Source organism: Rutidosis leptorrhynchoides, chromosome 10, assembly GCF_046630445.1.
Source record: "Rutidosis leptorrhynchoides isolate AG116_Rl617_1_P2 chromosome 10, CSIRO_AGI_Rlap_v1, whole genome shotgun sequence".
Lineage (NCBI taxonomy): Eukaryota > Viridiplantae > Streptophyta > Magnoliopsida > Asterales > Asteraceae > Rutidosis > Rutidosis leptorrhynchoides.
In genome coordinates, this window is record NC_092342.1 from 23,684,226 (window position 1) to 23,690,720 (window position 6,495).

The window sequence follows — 6,495 nt, forward strand, 5'->3', positions numbered from 1 at the left end:
AGGCTTTGTGTACAAACTCAATATGCAGATATAGTACTCGTGTCAATACAAAAAGCATTTGATAATATAAGTATAACAGCGTGTATTCTCATCTCTGAAAACATGTAAAAAGCGGGACTGTAGACTCACCTTTGAATAAAGCTCGGATTGAAAAGTGGACAATTTACTTGTACGGTTTATAGCCGAGTAATGCAACCTAAGTATATGTATTTAGGTTGGTCAATAAATATGTCTTAAACAAGTGTGGTTTCATAGTATAAGTTGTCTTATTGCTCGAATCGACGCGTTTCAAAGTAGAAGTCAACATACAGTCAACTAATTCATGCAAGTCAAACAAAGTCAACCGAAGTCAAACCGAAAGTCAAACTTGGTCAAAGTAGTCAAATAAATTCAACATCAGTAGGTTCATGTCAAATTTTGGTCAACATGTCAAACCTAAGTCAAACAACACGTTTTAGATCATAATTGGTCAATTTCACAATTTTAGTTTATCGTTGTGCACAAAGTTCATGTACATGTAGCAAACTTAGCATATTATCTCATAGTACAAAATTCAAGTAAACATGGAAAACTCCAGATCATAAGTATACTCAAAATCGATTCCAAAAAGTCCGGCCAGGGTCTCATACGATAATTAAAAGTCAGGAATCAGAAGGGATACATTTATGGTTTGCCAAGTCAGTTTCTGACCGCGCACTGATTTCGTTTTGGCTATAACCGGAGTTAGGAACATGAAATCGATACAATACCAGTGGCCATAGTTCACAAATAAGTTAATCTAACACATATCAAAAATTGAGCAATTTTGGTTTAGCCAATTTCTACAGTTTATTCATGCAAATTGAACATTCAGTTTTTCAGCTCAAATCAGAATTTACATAAAGTATGGCCTTATTGTGCCCAATGCATAAGGTTTTAGAGATTGACGTAAACTAACAATAAGTCACATATCATGTTAAAATTCATATTCGATAAGCTTACATGCTCATTCAATAAACACAATCCACAGAGTATAAAACAGAGAGCAATTTATAGATTCGATTCTAGTTTCGCTAGTCACATTCGCACGCGATTAGCCGAAGATCTAGATACAATTAGCCTATGATATCTACATGAAAGATGAAGTAATTTTTGTGTAGATTTCAAATATGCAAAGATTTAATCACAGAAGCTAATACATTTTATCATACAAGGTCGTTTTCATGCAAGTGCTGTATAAAACTACTTTTACACTAATTCAAGCATATCTCGGGTTTTACATAAGCAAACGACATGATATCCTAGTGTAAACTGAGTGTTTTTAAATTACCTATCCAATGGTATAAATTTCACAATCCAATTCTTATTTTATCAAACCCAGATTTCTGATCAATCACAAAAACACAACGTTAATTTCAATTGGCCATAACTTGATCATCCGGAAATGAAATCAAGCGAATCCAAAGTCTAAAATTAATAGTTTTTTGTAAGGAATCTAATTATAATATAATATCATACAATTGAAAAATTAAAATTACTGTACACATCAAATACAAATTCGGTTTTCGCATAAAACAATCAAGACGAGCAATTTATCGCATCTAGTATTCATCAAACATCAAGACTTGAGCAATAGACAACCTAATCCATGAAACCTTAATAAGAATCTGATTTTAGAGATTAGAGTTTATGTGTTTATACCTTTGATCACAAAATCGTTTATACAAACGCGTAGAGAACGATGCAAGCAACAATATTGATCAAAGAAGCAAAAACAAGAGATCAAAACTTGATGGAGAATTGTAGGGATGAAGGTATGGGATTATTTGGTGTGTATGGGGCTGCAATCATGGAGCAAGAATGATAGGAAAAAGAATGGAACATGTTCTCTTGTTACTTAGAAATTAAGAGAATATAGTTAGTGTCCTAAACAACCAAAAGTCAACAAACATGGGCCTAAACTAATAGTCAACATGCATTGGCTACTCATGGGACCAAGGATGATGAGGTATGAGGTCATGTCCATGTGGCCTCGGGCTCGGGTCTCAGGCTCGTTTTGTGTAAAAGCTCGTTCGCGCGTGGTTCGTTTCGAGTGCCATTAACCGTACCGAATCTCCGGAACGTTAACTAGTCGTTGAAACAAAATCACCGTGTTTAATTCATTAAGTAAATAATAAATTAAATTTCTTTCATAAGTTCAATAATTATTAAGAATAATTATTCTATCGTTTTTCTGAGTTCCGTTAACTGAAAAGTTTTCTAGGCGATTAACTTTAATCGTATCGTTTCTAGTTTAATTCGTCAACCGAATTAAGTTCACTAATTAATATAACATATTAATTCAAGTAATCCACTAAGGATTAAGTACGCATTTAATTACTTTAAATACGAAAAAGTTTCACGTAGCCACTGTTAACTATTCTGGAAAAAAAAAATTGGCGTATGAAAATTGTATGATTTAACTAACGATTGTCAAGTATTTAACGGAAGTTTTAACGGAAAAACTTGGGTTGTTACATTACCCACCTGTTATTGAAAATTTCGTCCCGAAATTTGGATGATGGCAGTTATTGATGAAAATAAAATATTTTCGTATCATTAGAAATCCACGTTTTAACGTGAGCTTGAATTCTATAACTAAGTTTGCAAATAAAGTTTATACTTGGCTTGAATAGTTTGTCTTTCCAGACGTAAGCCTTCATACATTCTTTTAATAATAGAATTTGGTCATATACGAGTGTTTCGTCAAATAATATGATAAGATTAAATAATCTTTCGAGATCTCTATACGGATGGACTTCTAAGGTCCGTTCGGTTTCGTAATGAATACGAGTTAAGTGTATAGAATTTCTTATCATCAAGAATATGAATGAAATGATTCGGTTACGTGTAAAAATACGACTGAATATGTCACTAACGGATGTATTGAAGTAATAGTTGTCCGCCTTGACTTTTCGATGTAATCACTATTGAATCTCCTAAATTTAAGGGATTTGAATATAATCGTTTGAAATCTGTGAGATTTGGATCCGGTAATTAAGGAAATTAGAATCCTTTTCTTTTTGATTTAATACGATTATCTTAATCGGCTGACGCGTTGCTATGGTAAAAAGTTTTGATATAAATTAATCATCTCTGCGTCCTTATTTTCTCAACCTCAATCTTCTTACTTTCAAAATTATATTTTTGAAAATTTTGTGAAGATGCTTCATCCGCTCTTGATTTTCGTTACTATTTTGACTGTGTATACAGTCATTCTTCTTTTTAGTCTACCACCAGAAGAATCTCTGTTCTTCTATAATGCTCTAGGGGTGACAGTATTTTTAATTCTACCACTCCTGTGTTTTTCAATACTTATTGATATAAATGGTTTATGATCTTCCATGTTTGTTGTCTTTTATATTCTGACCTATTTTTCGAAGACTCATGCTTTTTATCCAAGAAGATCTTCAACTTGTTCTTCTATACATGGTCAAATAATACGGATCAATGGCTGGTGATAATGCAGAAACATTCGTTGTTCATCGTCATAGTATCCGTTTTCACCTTGTTTTCTCTTTTCGACTTTAAATCAAGCAAGTAATGGTCCAGAATTCGTAGGTATGGAGTTTCGAATGATCATAATATACAAAGTAGAAATAAAAGGTAATAGCACAATTTGATTTGTCAAATTACCAGAATATCCGAAAAAGACCGAATCATCAAGAAATATATTTCCTTGATATGTTTAGAAGTTAAATAGAATGAAAGAGTTATGTAACATGGTTCATGATGATTGTAAGGTCTATGAATCATCATCTTCCATTAGAAATTCAGCATGACTTCGGAGCAAGATATTCTCTAAAGATGTCATCGGATCCAGAATTACCTGAATTCTTTGAATATAGGGTTTGGTCCTTGTATTTGTCCTTGGTCTCCTTCATGGTTAGCTCAATCCATTTTTCAGTTCCAAATCTGAGCTTTTTCAATACGTTATTCTTTATCATCAAACTTTTGGCCATTAAGACCATCTATAGCTTTTGCTGCTTCGTCAGCATTCTCAAGGTTAACGAATCTTAATCGTTGGTTATCAATCTGAGATGGTTTCAAGAGATTTTATTTTTAGATGATTAAATGCTGATTGTAATCGTTAACGGATCTAATGGTTGACGAATAGGCGTTGTTGATTTCAAAAGTAATGAATGATAATTTCGATGGTTTGATGTGATAATTCATCATAGAATACAAATGAATATAATTCATGAATGTAGTGATCTTTAGGAAGATAACACTTGCTAAAGCTGTACTTAGATTCCGATACGTCAAAATCAGAATATGTAGTAGTTGTTCTTTAGTGAACGGATACACATATCTTGTGAGTGTAATTAGTATAGTTACTGATTATTGAATCAGAATTTGAAGAATGTATAATGTAACATATTAATGTGAGATATAAATATTTCTCGGGTTTTACCTACCCGTTAAATATTTTTACAATTTACAGTTTGTACAGAAAAGTTTTTAATTACAATCTTTATGAAGATCTATATTCGTATATATTCTTCAGATGTAATCATGGATTTAATGAGTTAATATAATATTAAACACATTTTATTTACGGTTGAAGATAATCTCCAAAACCTTAGAGATTTCATAATTGTCGCGAAATATTTCGCTAATGAAGTTATGAATCAATACTTCATCGTTCATTGTTTATTGATATACCTCGGTATATGATATTGATGCTCGTGAAGTTCTTGATAAATTTACAAGGCACGAATAATGTTTTCTAGAAAGTTTCGAGTACATCGAAAATAGAAGTGAAAAATCAAATATGTATTTGAATAATACACTTAGTTTATTATGAAATGGAGTTTATTGTGCTGAAGCAGTGATTAATGATTGTTAAGTCATTAACGAAGGATGTACATCATAGCATATTAGTGATATGATTTAACCAAGTAGTACATACTAGTTAAGATTCACACGTAATAGTTTAGTACGAAAATATTTATTATTGTTCCAAACCATATATATATATAAAGTATACATATATAATTTTTTTTTCCAGGAAGAATGAGTCAATACATCTTAACTCACAATTACTAATATTCCTTGGTATCTATGGGGCGTATGATGCTGATATCCGAAGTACCGAGTGTGATGTTGAGGTGTGGGATGCGGATGTTGTTGTTGGTGAAGCTGATGCTGTTGGTGGTGATGTTGATGGTACTGGTGGTATTGGTTATGCTGCTAGTTCTACTGATGCTCTTAGATTTCGCACCATATTCTCCAGAGCCACTACTCGAGCGCGAAGATCGTTGACTTCTTCTACTATTCCGGGATGATTGGCGGTTCAGACAAAGGGATGAATAAGATCTAGAATTCTGGATATTTGATATTCGTGGCTGGATATCCTGGAAATGAGGGTGAAAATGGTGTTCCGGATTGGTTTGCCGGTAAGTGCTTCAGGTTCTTCACCAAGAGGTGAATTCGGTTGGTGGAAGGGATCACCTTCTTCTTGTCTCCATTGATTGAGTCGACTACGAACCCATCCCCAGTTCATCCAGAATTGATGGTGACTAATTGGTTCGTTCGTTCCGGTTATGCTGCCATTGGAGCTCGAGGAATTCGAGGAATCAAGTGAGAAATCCATATTATATGATCGGATAAAGGGTTTTTGTTATGAATGGGTATTGAATACTGAATGATATATTCGTCTCCTCGATATACGTATATAGCAAAAATATTTCCGTAATTTACGGAGAAAATTTAGGAAATATATCAGACAAAATCTAATATAATAAGTATGATAGCGACATGATTAGCCTATATGTAATTGGTACAATAATTGCAGTAAGATGTCGGTAGATCAAAAATGATAAGCAGTGAGAAGTAGTGATCGGTCGCCACTAGTGGTGAGAGGCGGCGTTGAGTAATAGTAACCAACGATAAATAGCAAGGAGTAGTGGTATAAGATGATGAGTATGTCCAGGCAGTGTTGTAAGACCTAAATATTTATTGTACATAATGTATTTATGGTGTACGATGCGTGTATGAAGTTTACGTGTTGCTTGCTCGGACGCCGAAGGAAACTGGACGTTGTCTGAAGTGACAAGGTGTGTACGTATCCTTTCAACCCCAAATAAAGTTTGTGTTGATGTTCCAAAGCCTTACCATTGGAAAGGAAATCTTATCACGTTTCCAACGATATTTGATTCATCGAAAACGGAGCTACGGTCAAAAAGTTATGGCCAAAACAAGAAACTGAAAACTGACCTGAAGGTTGGAGCGGCGCTCCACCTTTCGGCGCGGCTCGCCGAACCCGTCTGATGCAATTTTCAGCCTTTTTAAAAGGTCTAAATGAGGGGTACTTTGGTCTTTTCACTTGGGGTCAGTTTGGGGTCATCAAAACTGATCCATTGATCAGTTTGGATCACATCTCACTCATCAAACACTCCCATCCTCAAACCCTAGAGAGAGATTGAGTTCTAGTGAGAGAGAACTCCATTTGGAGAAGAAGGAGGTTGTTTCGGG